At 34.7% G+C, this 25,489-nt stretch overlaps 1 protein-coding gene and 1 long non-coding RNA gene across 4 annotated transcripts in view; one reads left to right on the top strand and one right to left on the bottom strand.

Moving 5' to 3' along the window:
- The window catches only part of FAF1 (Fas associated factor 1), a 212,948-nt gene that overhangs the window by 121,181 nt on the left and 66,278 nt on the right, over window positions 1-25,489 (bottom strand). The window lies entirely within an intron of this gene.
- LOC148214190 (uncharacterized) overlaps window positions 1-25,489 on the top strand; it is a 94,712-nt gene that overhangs the window by 40,935 nt on the left and 28,288 nt on the right. The window contains exon 4 of one of the 3 annotated variants that reach the window (XR_015793482.1): window positions 12,854-12,978. The exons of the other annotated variants lie outside the window; for them this stretch is intronic. This is a non-coding gene — a long non-coding RNA (uncharacterized LOC148214190). Of the gene's footprint in view, window positions 1-12,853; window positions 12,979-25,489 lie in introns of those variants that run through there. 3 annotated transcript variants of the gene reach the window in all.

The following is a 25,489-nucleotide window of genomic DNA, read 5'->3' as shown; positions in this document are numbered from 1 at the left end:
GATTTTAACAGTACAATGCTGCACTACAGAACATGAAAATGACTAAGTGTGGAAACTTGGATGAGTCTTCTAGCTCTGGTTCCTCAATCCCAGATTTTGCATGTTGAAGTAGAAAGTTAAAGAAGCAGCAATAACCACATTTAAGTAAATGTGGCACTCCTCCATGCAATCATAATCTCTTATTGTACATGGATTTGGATAAAATTACTTCTGAACTATTACTGTCACTTGTCAGTAACTATGCATATTCAAATTGCATCTATATATGTGCACAGAAGGCTGAAAGAATGAGGGATGTTTTTTAGTATGTACATTTAGCAAATGTTTGTAGCGTTCTTCAAAAAGGGGAGTAATTCCTTCAAATTACCATACGATTTTAAAATTAGGTACAAACTTTATAGAAAAAGAAAAATGGCTAGTACACGGACTGATATAATGTTTCTAATAAAAAGGAGTTTACCAAACAAGTAATTGAAGTAGTGTTGAAATGGGGCAGGAAAACTCAAATGCTGGTGAACACAATCAAAAGTGATACTAATCACTTTAAAAAGGGAAAGGAGAAATATAGCATGAGTTTATTTAGACTCAAGAGAGTTTCACACATAATTAAAAACCCACTATGAAGCAAGGGTCTTATCTAGATTCAAAGATTTTGGCTATAAATTTAAACGAGGCTTAAATATTTCAAATAACTTAGACAAATTTGAAAAGATTGTTCTATAAGAAAGCCCTTGAATAATGTATCTGATTGCAATGAGTTATTAAGACCCCAGAGCCACAGCAATTTGATATTAAAGTAAACTAAACTAAACTAAACTAAACTAAACTAAACTAAACTAAACATGATTAAATGGTTGCAGTTCTTTTAAGTTGCTTAGAAACAGTTTGTCTCTGTTTGACAAACAAAACCACAGGCCTCAAAAATAGTAACTCATATGTAAGAGTAATTTCTATGATACACGAAAAATGAAATAAAGTATTCATATATTTTGTTATGCCATATCTGTAATAAGGTCTTGGACTCAAAAGATATTCTACCAAGTTGAAGGTTTTCTCTGGGTGCACAACACAAACAGATCCCCTCACAAATGAGAAAACAAGATTTCAAGAAAAGTAACAGAGTATTTTGGATCTTAAAATGGGAGTTAAATACTGAGATAGAATGAATAGCAGGCTTGGAAAATGCTGTCAAGAAATGGTCCAAGCAAACTCAACCTTGAACTAATAGTGTACAAATACTAGGAAAGCAATCAAGGAAGACAACTGGTACTCAAACTCATGGGCAGTTATAAGGTTCAAACAAAAAATCCTCAGTGCTGAGGATTCAAGTGACTTGGAGACTGTGCTCCAGATGGGTAGAATAAAGAATCAATAGGATGATCTGTCTGAATGAAAGGGAAGCACATGGTGGGTCTTAACTACTTCATTGTTTAGCTCTCATCAGTAAAAGAAAGCAATGCAGTATGAGTAGTGCCTAGGGGATATACACTGACCAGTTGATCTGTCTTAGAAATAGGAACATTTCAGAATTGTGTGGTTTCTTTTCTTCAAAAAGGCTCTGAGCTGGCCAATTTATAGGTTGGTTGGATCAGGTTACATGGGTCAATTGGCTGGGTACTGACATGGCAGAGAGGCATTTAAAGATATTGGCCATACATTAGAAGCAGCTCCTCTTTAATTTAATGAAGGAAGGAGGAACATAATTCTAACTTAATCATTATAGAAAATGCATAAATAACAAGATTCTGTCTATTCTGTACTCCAGCAATTCTCCTTCTGAAACAGTGCATCTATTACTCTGTTATTTTCTTACACAAACATACCCATATAGACATGCAAACTACTTCTATTCATGAATCACATGTGAAGCAAAGCTCTCACACACCATTGACAAAACAGCAGTCTCATATACATAAGATCTAACAGCTGGCCAATGTGTCAGTAAAAATGCTTTTCTTTTCTAATTTTCTTTCCATCTAATATTTCCATTTGCTTATAATAATTAACATTGCTTTTCAGATGCTTAAGTTCCTCAAGGTAACTGAAACTTAGTTTCATTGTAACCAAGAAGAGGAGCATGAAGTCTTTTATGTTTTCAGAGCTATAACAAACAGTACAACAGGCTTGAAGAGTAAAGCATTTAAGTCCACAACAGAAACTTATGCTCAAGTACAAATATGTGTCATACTGAATGTTAACATCTGTAATAGTAAACATTCTAACATTACTCTGTTGTTGTACTAACAAGCAGTCCTAGTATATAGAAAGAATTCTTTTAAAAATTTACTTCCATTTAACTACTCACTAACAAAGCTATTCCTTAGCTCATCTCTGCCATAACCTTCTCTATTCAGAAACATATGGGAAAAGACATTAAATAACTACTGCAAAGCATAGACTTCTAGTATTAGTGCTACACATTGCATACCCCTATTCATTGTTCTACCTCCCCTATTTAATCTATCATTATGATTCAGTGACCCTACACTAAATTTAAAGCAGATCCTTCCTTCCTCCCATGCTTAAATGCACATACTTTTCTGGTTGTAGATGCCCTCAAGTATTACCTACTCTACAGGGTTTCTCTAATCTCACCTCTGAGCTATGCAGTGTTATAAAATCAAGAAATTGCTGTGTACATTTTTAACTATGGAGGCTTACACACAAAACAAAATTGAAATGTTTTATTAGAAATGTTTTCTTATTTTATTATATTCCAACATTAAAAACCCACAACAGAACTACACAATATTCCATTCTAAATATTTATGCACTCTCAGTTTTTAAAGCATATGCATACAGAATACAACCCACCAACTTTTATTACATTTTACTGATTGTAATGTACCCCATCCAAAATTTGTTGATCATATGTAATCATGCAAATGCCTAATTACTAAGAAAATAAAGATTAAATAAAAAGAGCAATTGAAGGATGATTTGTGCTCAGTTTATTGCAAATACATCTACTCTGTCACTACCTTCATGCCCTTTATGTTGTACCAGAATCTGATCAATAAACTTCACTAGATTTCAAACCACTGATTTGAAACTTGATTTGCTAAGCTGTCTAGAGGGCACCTATTCAAGAAGCCCAACTCCAAAAACCCAGCAGGAATGCAAAATAAGCAGAATAATACTCTGGATCAAGCCCAAAGACCCAGTTAAATCCAGCAACTGATGAATTACACTAGCTTTGCCTGTTAACTCACAGTGCTTCAGAACACCTGTTCTATTTGCTACCTGTCTGGAGTAAAAAAAAAATAAAATAGAATTATGGAACATTTAGTAGGTCTATTCTTTCTTAAATCAACCTATTCTTTCTTAAATCAACCAGTAGGAGATATTTTAAAAATGACCTAAAATTTGTTTTAAATAGAATTCATACAAAATGCATAAACACAATGTAGTATAACTATGTTGTGTTACAAAAAGTGTGCTGTATCAAATACAACCGTTCCTGATAACTACATTTAAAAATATCACACTATTAAGTTAGAAAATAGGTTTTATTAAAAAGCTATGTTGAAATAGCTAACATGTTAAATTCTTGCTCAAACAGTTAGGTAAGAAGGAAAAGATATAGAAAGATGTTGATCAATTATTGAATGTGGACACATTCTATCAATATTATCTCTTGTCATTTGTCTTTTGAAGCAGCTGTTCAATTTACAATGTACAGAGATGGGGAGAGGGAGAAACTGAATGAAAAAACAAGTCACTTAAAAAGCTTGGCTAAAAAAACTTATCTAAAGGCATAGGAGTGAGATATGAATTTGCCAATGTAACAGAACATTGTATCTTTCATCTGGGATTCTATTCTATGAAATTAATGTGTTGGTATTTGTGAACAGTCATTTGATGACCATATGGAACTTCATGTCTGCCAATTTCAGTTAAAAGATTCAGATAAGGTCCCATTGTATGCTAGCAAGCTTACTTCTACAGAAAATGTACACAGATTTGCAAAATATAAAAGAACAAGACTGTTGCGTTAACCTAAGATTCAAAAGTTTTGATCAGTGTTTTATTATAGCTGATTATTATAATCTGCAGAATTTGTGATGTTTGTTAATTTTATTCTGAGCATTATCTTATAGCTGTACATGCTACAAAAATGATTCAGAAGAGGTGTTCTGGAACGTGCTGAAGTACAGGCGCAGCAACTTAACAAGGAACTGCATTTTTTTCAGTTTTCCATGTGAGCCTGAAAAAGGACACAGTTCATTTAAGTAGTCAATTAATTACAGCAGCCACATCCTTAATGGAGATACATCTGTTTTCACGTTCTGTTGAAATCTTTAACAGATGTATCTGCTTTGCAATCTGAAAATCTCTTCTGATTCATATATACACAGCCTTAATGTATATATTTCCAGTCCTCATTTTTATTCTTTTATCTGCTATCCAGTTAATGAAACTCGACAAGACTGTGTTACAACTGTATGAAGCTATTTTATTTATTTAGCATTACTTATTGATTGCATTTCTATCTCAATTTTGCTGAGAGGTCAAAGCTGCTTATGGTGTCTTTCTTAATTTAATAAACACAATAAATGTTATCTCCTGTGAGGTAGTTGTGATAAATGGATCACCCAGTGAACTTCACTGTGAAGTGGAGATTTGAACCAGAATCAATCTTGCCCAAGCTCAACACTCTCACTGCTAATAGAGGAGATCACTCCAAATTCTTTGCTCATTAAGCTAACATTTTTAAAAACATATATAGAATTATTTCTCATTGTTCTTCAGGCACAGGCTCTCAGTTGGTATCTATCCAGTGACTTTAGCCCACTCTCTAAATTAGGTTTTGCATTAGGATGTCTGTGGCCCTTTTTTTTTATTTTTGGCATTTTTAAACCTAGTGCCTTTATCATTTTATCAGACCTTCAAATTTATCCCCTTTCCTGCTTATAATCTACTGTTTATATTTGACCCACGATCTGTGATGGTCTGCATTCACTTTTTCAATATTAAATAAAGAAGAAAAGGACTGATTCAAAGCAGCTGCTATTATAATACTTGTATTACGCCAGGAAAGAGCACCAGTGCACTGACAAAATTCCATAAATACACAAGAGTAGCTAGCTCACAATGGCTGAGCAGTCATGAGTGCAGTCCACAAATCCACCCTGGCCAAGGGAGCACAACTGATGGAGGGGGAGGGAGTGATGGAGGACTAACACAGCCATCTGGTGCACAGAGGCTCTCAGGCAAACATTAGGTCATAAAAGCTATAACAAAAGACTGGTATGCAATAAAAAACATAGACGTACAAACATGATGAATGTGTTCTGGACTCCTCTGCAAGGAGTTCATAATACAGCATACACAGTGATACATGGAGTGCATCAACAGAGAAAAACAGCCACTGACATGAGCACAGGGGGCAACAGAAGCCTGGAGAACCAATTAGCTTAACACTGAAAGACTGAAGAAGCCTGAAGGTTAGTGACAGTGGGGTGTCGGTGGCTTTGAGGATGCTATAGACATTGGTATTCTGTGTTGTAGAGGAATTCTACACTCCCACAGTCCTGAACAATGAAATTCCATCCATAACATCACCACAAGCAGCTGCAACATTGAACACAACACTGTAGATTATTGTTCCAATGCAAAAAAAAAAAATTAAAAAAAATCTGGATTTTAGAAGTTGAAAATGAAATCATTTCAAACTTCTCTATCCCCATTGTCCAAATCTAGAGAGTCAGATGTAGCCTTGGGCACAAATATACAATAAACTTAAGGGTAGCAAAAACATTACTATATAAATAACACAACCATTATAAAGAGAAAAACTGTTTGAGCATTACAATATGGTTCATTGGGCAGTCAATAAAGGTATTTATTCATAAATTAGAAAAGTCCCATATAAAGCATCAGTAAAAAGCCATAACCTACTATGAATGTCTCTCCTGGAAAAAAACAATTAAATGAAAAATGCTTTCAAAAGATTTTGGTACTGCAATCCAAAACAAATTTATATTGCAGAAAAGATTCTGTGAATTTAACTGTGTAAGTATGCATGTATATACTTATATATGCATGCTTAGGGTCACATCTGAAATAAACTACAAAATTAATGGCAATATTTGGCATTAACATATTGATTATGAAAAGGAAATATGGTATACACATAGATTACAGAGTACAGTCTTTACAGTATAATACAGAATATAATAGACTTAAATGTTATGTAAGTTCTTTTTTCTATATTAATCTACTATCCACAGTTGTACTGAATGTCCTGGGTTCCAAAATCCTATGAAAGAGGCTAATTTCACTCTCTCTATAGAACACATACTTTTGTAAACCTTTATTTATTCATTTTCCCCCTAAACTGAACATTCCAAAATGTTTTAGCCTTTCCTCAGAAAGAAAGAAATTCCAGTATTTTGATTATTTTTGCTCCATGTATTTCTTAGTTGCTGGGATATGAGCAATACTATGTTGGCTTGCTGGGTAGTCTCTAAATTACAGATACTACCTTGCAAAGAATACTGTTTGTGGCACACCAGTCAAAATGTGCACTAACTTCTCTGGATTGTCCTCATTGTCAGCAAGGAATGCCGCATGTAGCATGGGTAACACTAAGGCTAGTCTATATCTTATCTATTTGTCTCAAAAGCATTATGTAAAAGCCTCAACTGACCAAAGCCATAATGGGCAGTAGAGGTGGGCCTATCTGATGATGACCATTATATGTGGAGACTACTTGCAGTGTAAGAGGAAAATATAAATAGCATGGATTAACACATGAATGAAAGAAAAAATATAAATAGATGCAGTTTGTTCTTCAGCAGGTTACAGATACATGAGAATGTTTATTGTACATGTGCCAATTTGGAAAATGTATATAACAGAATACTAAAATAGAAAAGGCTTGAATTATGGAATATGTTGTGCAAATATGGAATTGAAGGTCTGCTACTGAATGTGATTAAAACAGTATGTAATAGAAGTAAAGAACATGTGCAAATAAATTAACTTCTTAGCAAATGGTATCATACTGAACACAGTAGGTCAAGAGTATGTGATGTTTCCTTAGTTGTTTAATGTATTTAAGTATAAATGTTTAAGGAATGTTTATGGTGACATCAGAGTTGTGTTGGCTGGGGAAATAAATGTGCATGTACTTTTGTATACAGGCAATGCCATGCTGTTGGCTGAGAACCTGAATGATTTGCAGCGAAAGTTAGAGGGACTATATGATGCAGTGAGGAACATGGATCTGAAATATATCAATGTATCAAAGACCAAGATAACTGTGTTTAACAGGGAAACTGTTGTGAATGACTGCACATTATTATATATTAATCATGGACTAGAGCAAGTAGATGAATTTGTATATCTTCATAGAATGGTTACTGAAGATAAGAAAATTGCTGCAGAAATTTTCAGACATGCAATTACTGGTAGAAAGGTAAAGTATAGTATGTGGCCTGTTGTGAGAAATTGAAGTTTGGTGAATAAGCTATGTATAAGAGTGTGCTTCTTCCTGCTTTTGTTATACAGTATGTGAAACTTTGGTATGTTAGGGGAAACATGAAAGTTAAATGAAATGAGAATGGGGAGGTTTCTGTGATAAACATAGATAGGGTCAGGAATGAACGGTTGCTGAAGTAATATGGATCAAATGCAAAAGCAAGTGACTAGTACGAAAGAAGTACATTAAGATGGCTTGGTCATACAGAGAGACTAAATGAGGATCCAATCACAAAATCAATATATGAAGAAAAAATGAATGGATTGAGAGTAAGAGGAAGACTGAGAAAGTTGTGGTTGGATGGAGTTGATGGGATCCCGAAAAAGAGAGAGGAGAAATGTTTAAAGAACAAAAGAACAATCCTTCTGGACCAGCTACAAGGGTTGGGAGTGGGTTGCAGTGGTCTACCTCCTTCCTCAGTGGTTAGTCTCAGTCAGTGCTGGTGGGAGAGGAGAGATCTCATTCATGGCCCCTCACTTGGGGTGCCTCAGGGTTCAACGCCCTCTCCCCTCTTATTTAATCTCTACATGAAACCACTGACTGAGATTATCATCACTTTGGGGTTCAGTATCATCAGTATGCTGATGATACCCAGATGTACATCTCAACCCTGGGCTGTTCAGGTGAAGCTGCCAATGTACTACACAGTGTCTGGAGTTTGTTTGGGTCTGGATGTGGAGGAACAGACGTTGGCTCAATCCTGACATGACTGAGTGGCTGTGGCTCAGCCTGAGTTGGGGATGTTTGGTCTTGGATGGGATTGCACTTCCCCAATCAAGACTGATGTGCAACTTAAGGGTCCTCCTGGACTCAGAGCTCCTGCTTGAAGAGCAGGTGCCAGCTATGGCCAGGTGGGCCTTTGCACAGGTTCATCTTCTGTACCAGTTGCTTCCTTTCCTCACCCAGGAGGCCTTTCAGGTGGTCACTCATGCCCTGGTCACCTCATCACTAGATGCAATGGTATGTGGGAAAGACCTTGGGAGACAGGGCCAAAGGATGCCACCTAGGGAACAGTTAGACAAGAGACTGCATAGCCTGCAGCTGGATAATGGGTGGGGCAAGAGGCTCAGAAGAGACCCTCCCTAGTTTCTCAGGCTGTAAAGGAGGTGGCGGGAGAATTGTACTTTCAAACTTGGAAGATTCTGTTAATGTAGCTTTACAATAAAGTAGAATTAGCTCATTTGGTCATGTTTCCTGTCTGGTCTACCTAGGAAGCCTGACACTGGACTACTGCAATGTGCTCTACATGGAGCTGCCCTTTAAGACTACCCAGAAGCTACAGCTGGTATAAAACACAGCAGCATGAGTAGTAATGGGCACTTCACGGTATACCCATATGTCACCGCTGCTATGCAAGCTGCACTGGTTGCCAATTTGCTTCCAGGTGCAATTCAAGGTGCTGTTTGCCACCTATAAAGCTCTTCATGGCATAGAGCCTGGTTACCTGTCTCCCATACTATCTGGCCAGCCAATTCAATATTACAGAGCTGGCAATGTCATCTATCAGGATCCAAAAAGCGTGCCTTCTCTGTAGCAGCACTTGCCCTCTGAAATGAGCTTCTCCTGAGATCTGGATGCCCCCCCCCCCCCGCTGTTGTTTAGAAGAAGTGTGAAGATCTGGCTCTTCACCCAGGCCTTTGGTGAGGGAGAATGAGACTCCTTGCTTCATTCCCATTCCATCTGTCATCTTGCCATCTTTTATCCTTTTAATGATTTTACTGATTGTTGTGAGCCACCCAGAGTCATTGAGTGGCATACAAGTTTAATAAATTATCATATATACTTGTGTATAAACCCACTTGCAGATAAGCCAAAATACCAGGAAAAATGTGCCCCGCCCCCCCAGATAAGCTGCCCAGAGTCGCTTTGTGTGAGATGGGCGGCTATATAAATATGATGGATAAATAAATAATAAATAAATAAGCAGGCCAACCCATGGAATTGCAACCAAAATACCTCAAATTCTCTGGCAGAACAGAATTGTTCGTCTTCTCCACTCTACTAATAACTTTTAGCTTGAAAGCTGCATCATATGCTAACCATTGGCAATTTCCAGACATGGCGATTACCTATCTACCGGAAATGTGTGCAGCAAAAGGCAGGAAACTACAAACTTTTACATCATCACTTAAAGCCCATGATTAAAAAAAAAAAAAATCTGAGCTCTGATCTGCAGATAAGCCAAAGCCAATTTTTTGGGTGCATTTTGGAGCCAAAAATTCTTGGCTTATACGCAAGTATATACAGAACTATTGTTATAATTATTGTTATTAAGACCAATCTATCATTATTGGTATAGAACATAAAAGAGATGCGGCCAGAGCATATTTGTGCTGTGGCTAGATGCAGGTGAAGAAGGGCCCTTAACAAGAATAAAACTATTCAGGAGTTTCCATGATATCATAGCAGTTCAGTGGTAATGGATTCTCAAGTAGGCAGTCTTAACTTACTATAAAATGAAGATACAATTTGACCAGAGTTTAAATATGTCATAATTACATCAATATTAGGGATGCCTTGTCTAGAAAGTTTAATTGCTGCAGTTAGTATATAAGGTGCTAATTTATTTGCTATATGCTTTGATATTGGTATATTTGCTGCTATACACTGCATCAAAATTTGTTTCTGGAGCCAGTAAAAGATGCACGATCTCTCTTTTATATATCTATAGTTATTTGAAAGAACTACATCCTCCTTCTAAAATCAGTTTTTAATACAATCTTCCAGTGAGTCAATGGTCTGACCAATGTTTAAACTGCCATCTATTCCTTACTTCCTGTTTGTTTTTTTTTGTTTTTCTGTCCTCCTTCAATTACTGGATTGCTTTGTTTTACTGTGCCATTTACATTTTCTAAAAGAAATGTTGTTGATTATTTAATGTTTGTTTGTGGTAGGCCACTTTAAGCAGCCCATGAACTATAAAGGCAGAATATTAATATTTAACAAAAAAATAAATAGTAAAATGGATAAGATAGCCACCAGGGAACTAACTTTAGAATTTAAGTTCTAATTTTGTTTCTGGGATTAACAGTGATTAATACTGCTCAATCAGGAAGAGGAAAAGTTTTGTTTTGTACTGACACAATACAAATATTATCAAAAAGAGAATCGTACAAACAGAATATACAAAGAAATTATTGTGTGCTTCTGATTATTGCCATGTTGACTGCCTGCCAAACTGATGCTATGCTACTATTAACCTGCAATTATTGACTTAGAAGTAGAAAACCGGAGAAACCTTACACATTTAATCTATGTCATGATATTTTTAAAATGCCATTATATAACAAATGAGTAGCTAATCCTCTATGTTCCTAAACCACGATTTCAAATCCATATACTACATACTACATATACTAATTATAATAAGAATCAGCAATGAAGGTATAGCATATTCAGTATTTAAAATTCAGCCTGTGTTTACTAATCTAGATCATTAGTAAGAACTACGCAAGGGCATAGGCAGTTTTTTCTGATCACAATGATGTCGTAATTATAAAATATGCATGACATCACACAACGCAAAGTCTATCCTTTCCTAAGGGGTTAGAGTTTGTGTCTAGATGCACATTTTGTCACTAACACCCATATGGATACCTATGGGCAAAAAAGCCATTTAATTTAACACTATTTGCATTATATTATTATTCAAATAACTGATTGAATATTGAGATTGAGTACAACATGTACAGTTATCTTAAGGTTCTTGAGTATCATTCTTTTCCTCACTATAAAAAACTAAACTTTTTTTCCCTCTTCTGGAACCTCATGAATTCCTTTAGTAGTTCATTTTATAGAATATGGAGAAATCAAACACATTACTTAACAGATGTTTTGTTTTCTACTTTCTTCACATTCTATAATAGCAAAAATCTATCTGTTAGTAATGAAAACAAGCCTTCATGCCTGGCATATTTATGCTAAGGAGAAGACCATGAATACAAAGTGCTCTAAAATTTTTCCTTTTTTAAAAAATTAGCTACAGCTTATCATGTCATCCAAAGACAACAATAATTAATCTTTAATGGGTTAAGTCTGAAATAACCAAGTTTCAATCTCCACGTTATGTAGTTTGCCCAAGGCAATAAACCAGTTTTAAAATGATTTTCTTTCCTTGTGCTTTAAGACACATTTTAAAATAAAATTCCATGGATAAATAAAATATGAAAAGAATAATTTAGAATTAAAAAAAACTAAAGCAGACACAGCAGCAAGATGCTCTTTGGTGAACCCTTTGTTAAAAATATTCTGATTTATCTGACTACTCTGGTTGACTTTGGAAGTTCAAGTGAGCAAGAAGAAACCTATTAGATCATTTTTTCTTATAAGTTAATATTTTATATAATGTAAGACATTTATTCTAAATAAAATATGGCAATTATGTTCTACTATATTTGGTAAGATTACTTATTTCAGTTTTCAGCAAAATATCTCCCCTAGAAATAGGTAAAATGTTAGTAATTACTGGTTTTTAAAAGGAAGAAATCTATTTCTGAAACTTCCCTCAGTCCCCATCAGAAGATACAACTGAAGATGGCATGCTATTATATTTGTTTAAATGTACCTTATAAAGTTAGTTTGAAAAATTATTCTCACTCTTTTCATAATATTATATTAAAACACTTGAATAACACATTTGTCTACCAGGCACACTGAAGATATTCATTGCAAAGATAATAATACGGATACTACAGTCCAGCAGGAATATTTTCTACATCTATAATAACCACAATTTTTTTCTGCTTTCAAAATAATTCTTAAGTTCCTTGTTCCGACAGGTCTATGAATACTTTCAATTTCTGATTTTGCTAAGATAATGCAACCTACACTGACAATATTATTTCTTCTTGTGCCAATTATTTCTCTTTCCCTACACTGATATGTACGTGATGCTACATATAAATGTGCAAAAAGACTTCTTAATTTTACTATCTCAGCAAGTCCAGAAAGCAATCATAGGCACAGATGTAGCAAAATAGAAAACTGTCACTATTGGATAAGATAAGGCATTAGAGGAGAAACAACACCGTGAGACTTTTTAATTCTTGTAATCTTCCATTATAAAAACATATGTATTCTTTGTAAAAATATTTAGTAAAACGGTTTGTGTGGAGCCACCCATCAAATGATATCTGATTCTCAAGAGGGTTGTTAACAGAAGAAAGGATAGTTTCACCAATGACTCTTTCTTTGCCACCATCTTTAATGTTCCATGATTCTGGGTATTTCAATCTTAGTGTATCTAGTTAGGTTGGGTGCGCTGTGTAGTACTGCTGCAATGGATTCTTTCACTAATTCTGGATCTATGGACGTGATGAATGCTGTGACGTCGAATGAAACCAGAATTTCATCTTCTTCTATTTTTAGGAATATTCCATCAACCTTTGCTTCATCACCTACTTTCAGTTCAACAGACAAATATACCAACAAATCAGAAGAATACTGTAATGGTATGCGGGAATGACCTTGGGAGACAGAAGGAAAGACCACAGACTAGACAACAGTCAGACAAGCGGTAGCTGAGACCACAGAAGGAATGTGAGCATGGTAGTTGTCTCAGAAGGGACCCTCCCTAGTTTTTTAGACTGTAAAGGTGAGGGGGGAAGAGATGTACTTTCAGACTTGCAAGATTGATGTCAGCCTTGCAAGGTAGTCCAGACAAAAGCACACACAGAATTACTAGCTATAACTTATTGTAAGGTTACATTAACAGAATCCTGCAAGTCTGAAAGTACATCTCTCCCCCTCTCTCCTTTACAGTCCAAGAAACTAGGGAAGGTCCCTTCTGAGACTTCTGCCACGCCCACATTCCTTCTGTAGACTCAGCTGCTGCTTTTCTGATGCTTGTCTAGTCTGCAGCTCTTCCTCCTGTCTCCAAAAGTCATTCCCACATACTATTACAACTACGCATGGGATCCCCACTCTCAGGATTCATAGCAGAGACTGTGATGCAGCATCTGGAAACCATAGCACTCCCATACATACAACCAGAAGTATGAATCCATTATGTGGATGACACTTTTGTCATGATAAAAAAAGAACTAGAGAAGACACATGAATCAATCAATAACATCTTCAAAGGAATAAAATTCACAAGTGAAGAAGAAAACAACAACACACTACCCTTCCTGATATCATCATCAGCAGAGGAAATTACAGCAAATTAGAAACTCAAGTCTATCGAAAAACAACCCACACAAATCAAGTGTTCCATTATCAAAGCAACAACGCAAGCTCCCCCAAGAGGAGCTGGGTAAGAACATTATTCAGAGAGCACAAACACACTGCAGCAACCCAGAATGCCAGAAAGAAGAAACAGACCACCCATACAACATCTTCAACATAATGGATACCAACCCAACTTTATCAAAAAGTGCCTGACCAAACAACCCAGTACAGTACACCCAATACAACATATGAAAAGGATAACACACCCATACATCAAAAACATCTCAGTGACAACCAACAGACAACTACTTGGCATCACTGTAGTACACAAATCAACTAAAGCCCTCCAAAACATCCTAAGCAAACCAAAAGACCCAGTAGCCCAAGAAGAAAAAATAGGAGTCATCTGCAACTGTAATGGTATGTGGGAATGAACTTGGGAGACAGCGGGAAGAGCCACAGCCAGGGGAACGTTCAGACAAAAGGCAGCTTAGCTCACAACAGGAATATGAACATGGCAAGTGTCTCAGAAGGGAACCTCCCTAGTACCTTGGGCTGTAAAGGTGACATGGGAGAAGTATACTTTCAGACTTGCAAGATTCTGTTAATGTAACCCTACAATAAAATATAGTTAGTTCATCTGGGTGTGCTTCCTGTTTGGACTACCTCACAGGCTGACAACAACATACAGTGCAAGGACTGAAACAGCCACTATATCAGACAGACAGGCGGAAGACTAGCAGAGTGCAACCATGAACTAGCAATCAGTGACATGACAAAAACTCCTTAATCTCACAACAGGACAGACTCAACCACAGTTTCAATCGGGAAACTATTAGCATTTTAGATCAAGCCAAATCCAAAAATACTAGGGAATTCCTGGAAGCTTGGTATTCAGATCAGCCATCAACAGACACATAAAGATAAACCTCATTTACATATAATTCAAAAGGGACAATAAAAAACCTAGGAAGGAAACAAAAAGACTAGAACATATCCTGTTCAGCAGCCAACACTCAGATAAGCAGGGATCAACACCAGACAAACAATCAGGTAAAAAATAATGCTGTAATCACGGAACCACCAAGGAGGAAACTATACTCCCACCAAAACTGGCAGGGCAAGCTACTATATATAAACAGACAGCAAACCCCATACTCACACTGATTATGTTACCTAGCTGGGTAATGAAATGCCTGCAAGCAAACAACCAAGCTCAGACAGCTGCTTCAAACCTGAGCTACATATAGTATATTCTCTTCTACTGGAGTGTGTAGTATTATTTGGGATGGAAGATGTCAGAACTTCTTCCACTATTCAAGTGCATCCTTATAACAAAGAAGTCTTGACGTGCCTTGAAGTTTAGTACATCTATTATTGTATAAGCTTTCCATGCATTCCATTGGAATCACTTGGGGTACTTCTATGATCTTATAATTTATGCTGTCAATGAATTTAATTCTAAGAAGAATTGTTATGGTCAAATTAAAAAAAAAAAGCTCTAAAATATTTGTGATTTCTCATTAGAGCCTTGTATTATCAAAATTTTGAGCCAAATAGGATGTGAGTGATCAGAGCAGCTCTTGAATCTAATTTTTTTCATTTGAGGAAACAGAATTATCTATTCACATTTAATATATTCATGCCTTGGTTTCTGGCTTCTGTACTTTAAACATCTTTTATAAGTCTTCCTTTATTGCCATAAACTGATGATGCTATGTTACTTTCATTATCGAGAATACGCCCAGACAATTTACCATTTGTTTTGGGGTCTATTGTTCTAAACATGATTTAATTACAAGTTATAAAGTCTTATAACATCCAAGTGTGTGTATATCACCTAGTGTCAGCCCTTTGAGGTAGTACAGACTAGGAAACCAAAATTATGAATGCTAATTTTATTACGGGGTTACAGTAACAGAATCTTACAAGTCCAAATGTGCTTCCCCTACAAAAATAGTCTTACATACCATTTGGCTAAAAGAAAATATAGTTTATCATTTATATAGCAAGATTTTAACTGTTATTCATATTTATGTCATAAGGAGATGATATCTAAATAATCTACTTCGTTCCTATTTCATTCATAACTGTTTTCATATACTACCACATTTACTTTTTCAGGAAGGCTGTAGGCCTTTAATACCAACAAAATATTTCTCTAAATCAAGAACACCATCTTTGGTAGTAAAAAAAAACAAATTTGCAATTTTTAAGATCTGAACAGCTTAGAAGTTGGATACCTGAAATCAGCAGGAGAGATGCATTTGTCTACTCCTTTTGTATCTTGGACATGTTCATGGAGAAAACAGAAGAGGACTTTCAACATGGCTACACCAAGTTTGTGAAGTGCCTTGACCAAGCAGATTTTTTCTTATTGACATTTTCTACATTTTGAAGATACATATATTCAGCGATGCTTAGTTACTTGGTTAGTTGTCTGCTTTTAACTAATTTTAATGTATATTTTACTATTTTTTAAATAATTTTTATTTTATTAGCCACTCCCAACATGTTCAGATGGAAGAAGGGACAATAAACAGATTTGTTGCCAGACGTTTTATTAAAACACTTCCCAACAGTATTTCTAGCAACTAAATTCTGAATACATTTGAGCTGTTACAGCTGCCAAATCATCTGTAACTACACAAAAAAATATAGGAAGAAAGATAGAATCTCATCCATTGGTGAGAATAGCACTTCCTGGGATATAATTCCTAATTTCAGAGTGGGAAAAAAACTTTTATGTTTGGTGCCATATTAAGGTAAAATTATATAAAAATTCTTTGTTTCTTCTGTCTTAAAAACAAATTACATAAACTCTTCAGAGCCAAAAAGAGTTTTATTCCAGTTCATTGTTTGTATCATTAATGCAGCATCCCAATCTCTTCCAACATATTCATGGAAATTTCCTTACACCCTTTCAAAAACCCTATGAGATATTCAAAACCCTTATGAGAGCCAGTTTGGTCTAGTGGTGAAGGCACCAGGCTAGAAAGCAGGAGACTGTGAGTTCTAGTCCTGCCTTAGGTATGAAAATCGGCAGGGTGACTTTGGGCCAGTCACTCTCTCTCAGCCCTACTCACCTCATAGGGTTGTTGTGGAGTAAATAGGAGGAGGAAGGAGTAGTAGGTATGTTCACTGCCTTGACTTATTTATAAAAATAATAAAGCTGGGATAAAAAATTTAAAAAGTGATACAAAAAAGTGATACAAAAAAGATAGGTTAAGCTGAAAAGCTGTGGCTTTGGTCACAACAGGTAACATCTCCATTTCATCTCCTGCGGACTCTATGGACAAATCCACACTCTTTTCTTGGCAACAATACAGAAGTAATTTACTATTGTCTTCTTCAGAGATTTTTTTGGATAACATACTAATATATAATGTGGTTTATACGGTTTGGGCTTAGCACAATGTACAGAGCAAGCCAGAAGTTTGTGAACCATGGTTTATGGATTAATGCGTTATATATAAACCCATCCAGTATTCAATAAACTATGGCTATATAAACCATAGCCTTGCATAATCTTTGAACCCAAACAGTGACTGGCCCAGTTTCAACTAAAGAGCTTCACTACACCACAGGGTTCTGAACCAGAGCTCTCTCTTGCTGCCAGTCCAAATCCCACATTCTCTCCCATGCTTCCCCAGTCTAATGTCTGTCAATGATTCAGGAGTGCAGCTCTCAAAGAATTCTCAGTCATGCAGGCCAATTCTGAGAGCTGTAGTGCCAGTACATCTGGAGGACATCATATTGGGGAAGGCTGTTCATTTTTTTTTACTTACTGCATTTAAGATTTAGAAGAGAGATTCCTGAATGTACTTTTTCTTGATGATAAAATAGCTCATTTACACTGACATATTTAAGACACGTATTTACTTTCATTTATACAAATTTAATGATTATTGACATTTGTGGAGCATTCTCTCCACACTATTTACATACAAAAGAAAATAGAATGTCTTTACTATCAGTGAGAGTTTTAATGTATAATTAAAGTCTCACAATTAATTAGCAAACAAAATGCAGTCACATTTGGCTTTATATCGCATACTTTGGACAAGCGGGTAGGAAGTCAACATTCTAGAAGAAAATCAGCAACTAAATGTTCTTTTATAATTCATTTTTCCTATAATAGTAAGGGAAACTTCAGTGACAAAAACAGATGTCAAAAACTTGCTGTAAATCAGCTAGGTTTATATGGTACTTTACACGTTGCTATTATTACTGCCTAAGTTTCACAATAATTTAATACAACAAAATACATACCTATATAAGAAATCAATTTGTTTCTTTTTCTTAGTACATTGTCGAGGCAAAATGTTACTTTCATAACCTTATTATCAAAATAATAGAAAAATATTGTTCAATATTCCTCTATTATTTTAAAACTAATGTTGTAGCTATATGTGAGATAAAATATTAGAATTCCTCTTCCAAGAGTTGTTTGGGGTTTTTTTTACTGTGATGACCCAGCACAAAGATGTATCCTCTTTACTTTATCTATCAGGTCATGTATGGTGACAGCTGCATTTGGGAACAACTTAAATTTCATCTTAGTGGAATCTAATCCAAAGGGTGGTACAAACAGCATGGAAGAGTCAGTGTCAAAATTAAACAATGCCGGATTTTCCAAGAACAGATGCTTTTCGCTTGCAGCTGTAAAAATCTTAAAGCAATCCTGTACCACTCTGTCTGGTCACGCAACAACTACAAAGCAAAGCATAAATTTGGCCACTGATTACAAATGTTTGCTCAGAGCTTTAAAAACAGTAACAGGGATTTATTGTGGGTGATTATGAGACTACATTACCTTTTAAATTAGCTTCATGGGAGTTTAATTTGCACCATGATTTTTATATATTGACAAAGAAACAACTTTGATATGTTGAGTTTTTAGAGCATTTTATTCTTACATATAGCAGCACTTCTTGAACTATCCATGATATCAGTTACATGTCAATATCATTTTAAGATTATTTATCTTCTATTTATAACTACAGTAGTATTCTATATACAAACTGAGGTGTATCTGTGTGTGTGTTTGTGTGCGTGTCAACTTATGTGTACAGAAAGGGATACTGATATAACTGCAATTGTATTGGTACTGAAGAACCTACTTAGAACAGCCACTTGATAAGCATCCCACCTGTGATGTGATCCAATATAAGTAAAATGATCATAAATCATGGTATTTTAACATATCATATTAACATTCATTCTAAACAGGAAAAAAAACCCTCTGATATTTTGCTCATCCGGTAAACAGAGAATATGACATGTGATTGAGAGTCAACAGGATTTAAAACATAGAATTAAATCGGTCACAATCATATAAAAACATCATTTAAAAAACTGATCTCTGATCGTATTTTTAAAATATAATTCCAAGTTTATTTATTTAATTATTAGATTTATATGTCCACCCAGTTTGCAAGAGCAAATATGGTGGCATGTTCCTTTCAGATTTATCCTACTTATATTGCTTCTATATTAATTTATTATCTTTACTTGCATATATTTAGGACACCTGCAAATTAACTTTAACATTAAATATACTCAAGAAATACTTTCAAATCTGCAATTATTTTTAACACTGATTTACAGAAACTTTTGCTAGAATTAGCAGTTCATTAGCACTTCCCTACTTATCAATATAATTGGATTGTTTGATGGATTCATTGTTTGAAGAAGTCATCTTCTTCTCAAATCTACTTTTAAAAGGCAAGGTGAAAAATGACCAGATTAATAAGTCTAAGCAATCATAATTATCTAAAATGGCATAAAAGATACCAATTTTACCAGTGGGGAAAAGGCATGGGCTCTCCTTTCTTGCATTTTAGATATTTATTAAGAATGAACCTGTATTCTTTATCTCTTCTCCTTTACTACATTATATCTATTTCATACAAATATTTAAAAATATATTGCATGTGACCAGTAGAGATGACCTATGCACAGTTTTCATTTCTAAATGTATACATACTGTACATTTAAATATAGAAAAAGCAATCTGCCAATGAAAGTATTATTCAGAAATATTGAAACAAAGATTTCATATTTATATTAGGTTATAAGGAATGCACATTTATTTGCAAAGGAAATAGTATTGTTAATGTGATCGTATCTCTTTGTGAACTGTAACTATTTACCTACTTCTTCTATCATTTTAAAACTGACACCCTTTCAGAAGTATTATTCCTGACATTTAAAGAACATTTCTGAAATGTAAGGCAGATTTTATAGTTTTTAATTAAATTTCTCTATAAATTAGCAGAATCGAAACCCAATTTAAAAGCCTTAAAGGTATGAGATGCAGTTTAAAAGTCACACACTAATTCAGTGACTTAAAATTCAAAATTTTGTATGTCCAAAAACAACTTGCTTGTTAATGTATTTGTAATATAAGCAGCACAATCCTATATATATCTACTCAGAAGTAAACACTATTGATTTCACTAAAATTCACTCCCAGGTAAATGTACGTAGAATTTCAATGTAAATTATGTTTAAACTAGACTTTTATATTTATATACATATCCCTCCCCCAAGCAGCTATGTGCATCAATAAGAATATATTATAGTGTATAAATACACATACACAAACAAACATACAGGTGTGTGTGTGTGTACATACACATAAACATATATACATATATACATACAGGGTTAGGGTTAAGACTAACAGATGTGTGACTTCTAATTAGTTATAATAATCTCTGCTTCAATGCTATTGGAAAAAGCTTCTCTTTTCTTTAGAAATTAACGTCCTTTTTCATTTTACTTTATGGATGTTTCAAAATCAGTGCTCTCTTAAAAAAAAAAGTAATAAAGGTATCTGGTTTCTGTTGAAAATTTCAGTCTCTATAGTGGTAAGTTTATCAAAAAATATTAAAATATAATTATCCTAAACAAACACAGTCCTGTGAAACTAACCTCACATTCATATTAAAATACAAGGAGCCTGCTATAATGAATTTGATTCATCCTTGGGACACAAAGCTTTACCACAGTAAACTCAGTCAACTGTTGCTCTTGCTTTTATATTCATGGTACTTAAATAGCGCACTTTAAAACAAAAACCAAAAAAAAAAAAAAAACCTCCACCACCAATTGGCTTTTCAGACATCCACCCTTCCCAAAAATAACGCAGTTGAAAAACCTAAAATGATATGAAAAGGCTTCAAGGCCTCTTTTCTCCTTTTCAGAGAACTTTTTTTTTTAATTTCTGTTTGCAGTAATCTGCCTTTCACTTTCTCCTTGCTACAGAACAAACGAGGAGGCTCAGGACTTTGAAAAGGGGGCTTGATGTGTAATGGGCCCACTAGAATTAATTTAGTTGCACCAAATCCATTGAGCACTGAAGAGTTCCCCCCCTCTTCTTCTCAAATCATTCGAGTTGGATGCAGCCCCCCAGCCTTTGTAATTCTAGTAAAGCACTTAAAGTGCACAGTAGGTGTTCATCAGGACCATCTGGTCAAAAGCAAAACAAGCTGCTGATTTTGCCTTTGAATAGAATGAAGCAAGTGTGAATTAGTCTCTTCAATTAGCACTATTACAACCTGTCAAGTGCATATTGTAAAACAGGATTATTACAGTATTGGTCACCAGTGCAATTATTTACTCTCTGCCTTTTCTTGCATATAAATATGTCCTGGTTTATTAGTTTCTGATACCTAGCAGTGGTTTATTTAAAGCTTATGCCTTTCTAAGACATCGACTATACAAATTACAGGTGATTCTAGCAATGCAATACTATATCAAATAATTAGTAGTAGAATTTTTTAAAAATGAAAAGACTTCCACTATATTGGCTTCATTGTTTCAATTATGTATTTGGAAATCACTATATAATCAGGACTGCATAGATATGCCTAGACATATCCTTTATATACCAAACAACATTTTGACACCGATATATCTTTATTGCACTGAACAGATAAAAGAAAAAGACCACTTCGCATCAGGCTCAACTCTTGGTAACTATATGGACACAGGCATGCAGTTCTTCTGGCAGAGTTACGGAAATGTTTGCCTTTGCCTTGTTCTGGGAATTTTTCAATTTTCCAGTCTAGCCTACAGCTCTGGTATTCCCTGGTGGTATCTCGTCCAAGTGCTAACTGGGCCCAACCCATCTTAGATTCTAAAAGTGCTACCATGTGCTGAGCTGTCGAAACAGATCAGATACAAGGATTTAAAATTAAACAAGAACAAATTTCATTTGTAATTAAAATTGTTTTCTTACTAGCTCTGCAGCACAGCCCGACTTACCGAACATATGTATCAATATATTCTCTTTCTAAGGAAGCTCCTGTGGAGTAGGAAAACAGAAGGCTATAGATTGAAACATTACGATGGTTCCCTTCATATTATTGTTAGTACACAGACCTATTTCTCATATTGCATTTATGGATTCTTAAAATGTGGATTTTGGCTTTCAACTGGCCAGTAGACAACAAATTCAAAATGCCTTACATCCTTTTCTCTCACAGTAAACTCTCCCAGTTTTTTAATTAGTTTAAAAAATGTGTTTTCTATTTAATTGCCTAATATATTTCAAAATCATGTTTTTAATAAAAATTATTTTATCCAAGCAATGCAAATACAGGTCACGATGAACCTATGGAAAGGTAATTTAGTATATCTGAGGGTCTACACTTCGCTTTCTTGAAAAATAGTTCCTTATGCCAAATTGTCACTCTTTCAGATAACTCAGTAGAGTTGCAGAATCAAGATATGACACTAGAGGAATCTAGGTTTAAAAAAAAAGCTTAATTTTTTCCCCTTGGTTTTGAATTACAACCATAGAACATTGACAAAGACATTATCACTAGTCAATAAAGTGACTGAAAGTATAAGTTTAAAATTAATTTTAACAGAAAACAAAGGTGTATTTTCACAATGTTAACATTAAAAATAAAGAAAAGGTTACAACTCTTGTGAGAAAAAAGCTGCCATGCTAGCTGAGAATAAAATTCAAGCTTCTAAACCTTACATAATAAAATCAAACAACATTCTGCTTGATTCTGGTACTTCTAGCAGAAACATTATGAAGCTAATTAGTAAAGCTAATTCAGTTATTGGAATGGGTGCATCGTTTTATGGCCTGATTCAGCTAGGAAGTCATATTATTCATGGAAGCTTGGTTCTGCATCTATACCTCTAAGGTGGATAGGAACTGGATATAACTCTTCTGTTGCTACCAACAATTCCACTGTTATATCCAATGGCAGAAGTTTTGTGCGTGTGTGTGTAGCCCCATTTAGATACCATTGATCATCTATTTGATATGGAAAAGTCAGAATCACACTTAGCCCTACATGCTTTCTACTCTCCTGAACCACTGATACAGGTCTCATACTGGAGTATGTACACACAGTTATGATTGCTGTATGTGAAGAGTTGGAGCTGTACATTCTTTGCTATTAAGTGTTTAAAGGTTTCTAAAATCTCAGGAAAAAAAATCCCATTCATTCTATGCAATAATTAAATTATATCTATGTTTTTTGTAGGAAACCTCTGCCTATGTTTTAATTTTACTTAAACAAGAATCTAACACAGGGTTTTCATATTTTTGGTATACATTTAAAGTATATATCAATTTGTTCCATATATTCGTACATGGAGGGTTTCAAGTAAAATTTCTCTTTGATTAAACTCAACTGGTGATTACTTGCATACATTCCTGTAGTTCTTTCCCAAGAACATGGACATTGTTTGCCATCATCTTCTTCCAGGATATTGTTTTGACTTCCCAGTCTATCCTACATCTATGTGATTTCTGCTTTTATACTTTCCAAAAGAAAACTAAAAACTCTTATGAAGTATTTTCCTATCAGCTGACATCAGCTGATGAAAACCTTACTGAAGTAATCCATGTCCCTAAATACACCACCTTGTATGGCAAGATTATGGGTTTCATCAGTAGGAAACCAACCATAAAAGGGCAGCAGACTGTTGTTGCTTAAAAAAACAATTTATAATCTCATTTCTTCCTGCATTTCCTCTGCAAGTTCATATAGCTTAGAGAATCCCCATTCACTACAATTTCATTTTAATACCATATGCAGCAAATTAAATCTTAATGTAGAAAAGGAAGGGGAGATGTATCCTAATTAGGAGTATGTAAAACATTTAACTAACATGAATGAAATCTACTGTCCAACTCCCTCAAATACATGGGATAAAAAATAAACAAGCACGTACAAAGACCACAAAATAAACCAAATTATATGGTAATTTCAATATATTAGTTCTCAAATTTTGAGATACTAATAAAAGGATAAATTCATTTGTGTGATCCCATCCCTGTGAATAAAACAGTTATTTCACTGGGGTTAGGCAAGATATAAATATACCACAGACTTTTAATTTAATTTTAATTTATCTAACACATGGGTTCTCAAGCTTTGCATTACCATAAGTGCCCACTAGGGCTTGTGCAGGCAAAGGAAGGAACAAAACCAGAACAAGTTTTGACAGCATTCCCATTCTACTTGTGCAAAGCTATCAGCTTAAAAAAATGTGACCCCTTCTAAGTTGCTTGTGATCCACCCAGGGTATCCTAACCCACAGTTCAAAAAGGCCTGCACTGAAAGACACTGCAACATAATAAATTCAATAACTCAAGGTCAACTGCCACATCTTACTAAAAAGAAAATATATATGTTCATGGCAGACTTCAATGACTTAACTAATTCAAACACAAATCTGTGGACAGGAGCAGCAATACAGACTAGAACACTTAATCAGTGTAACCAAAGTTCACCAACTTGAATTGGAAGCTTGAGAAAATGAATAGTACTGTTTAACATTTGCAACATTTCCTTAGCAAGAAAAAAAAAAAAGATACCGGGTTCTGATAGTTTATCAGATGATTGGTATAAAAAGTTTATTTTTTGAGAGGTTTGTACTAAAGCATTTTCAATAAATACCTGGTTTTTAGTTTTAATACCGAAGACATCGTATTTCCAAATCAAGAAAAGAATTTACTATATGCTCTAACTACAGACCTATTTCTTTGATAACATTTTATATTTTGGATACATAATACTATAATTTTTATTTTATTTATTAGATTAATATCCTATCTTTCATTTAGAAACTGGTTCCCCTCCTATTTTTTTCCAACAACTCTGTGAAGTAGATTGACTTGAGAATGACTAGCTCAAAGTCACCCAGTTATATGATTAATTCAGTTCCTAAATCATGGATTTTTATTAATGGTATGCCTTCTCCTTGGATCTGTTTATGTTGAGGAATACTAAAGATGCCTCTTCTCATTTTCTTTTTAATTTGACTTTAGAACCCCTTGCCTACATAATAACAATTTGTGAGAAAAATCAGTGGAATTACTTTTTGACCCATTTGCTCATGAAAAGCTTTACCCATGAAATTCTAGTTTAAAAATGTTTTGGTGGGGGGCTAAACTGGATCTCTCTCACATAATATTTTTACTTTGAATCAACTCAGTACTGAGGAAGCTTTTTTAACTTTTGCAGAATTGATTTTGCAGAATTAATAGATGAGTTTGATATACCCCAAAATGGTTCTTAGCAATATATTCAAATTAGTATTTATTCTGTTTATTTGGGACCAGATACAATTAATACTTAGGAAGTTCCACAGTAGTTAGAGATTTTGTAGGAATCATCTGTACCTTCTAAGTAACTCTTCTTTATGGGAAGTTGAGGGAAGCTGATGAAATTTGTATTAGTTACTTACATAATCTTAGAAATAATGTCTTGTTCCAGCAAACCAATGGGCTTGCATTAAATAATGTGAAACTAATTTTCTATCTTCTTAAAATGAAATTCTACAAAAGTTTTTAAA

The sequence above is a fragment of the Python bivittatus genome, unplaced genomic scaffold (genome assembly GCF_059951505.1).
Source record: "Python bivittatus isolate LINGU-HERP-01145 unplaced genomic scaffold, Pbiv_v1 ctg000700_np1212, whole genome shotgun sequence".
Classification (NCBI taxonomy): Eukaryota; Metazoa; Chordata; class Lepidosauria; order Squamata; family Pythonidae; genus Python; species Python bivittatus.
The sequence above is the reverse complement of the archived record's forward strand: the minus strand, read 5'-3'. Positions and strand labels throughout refer to the sequence as shown.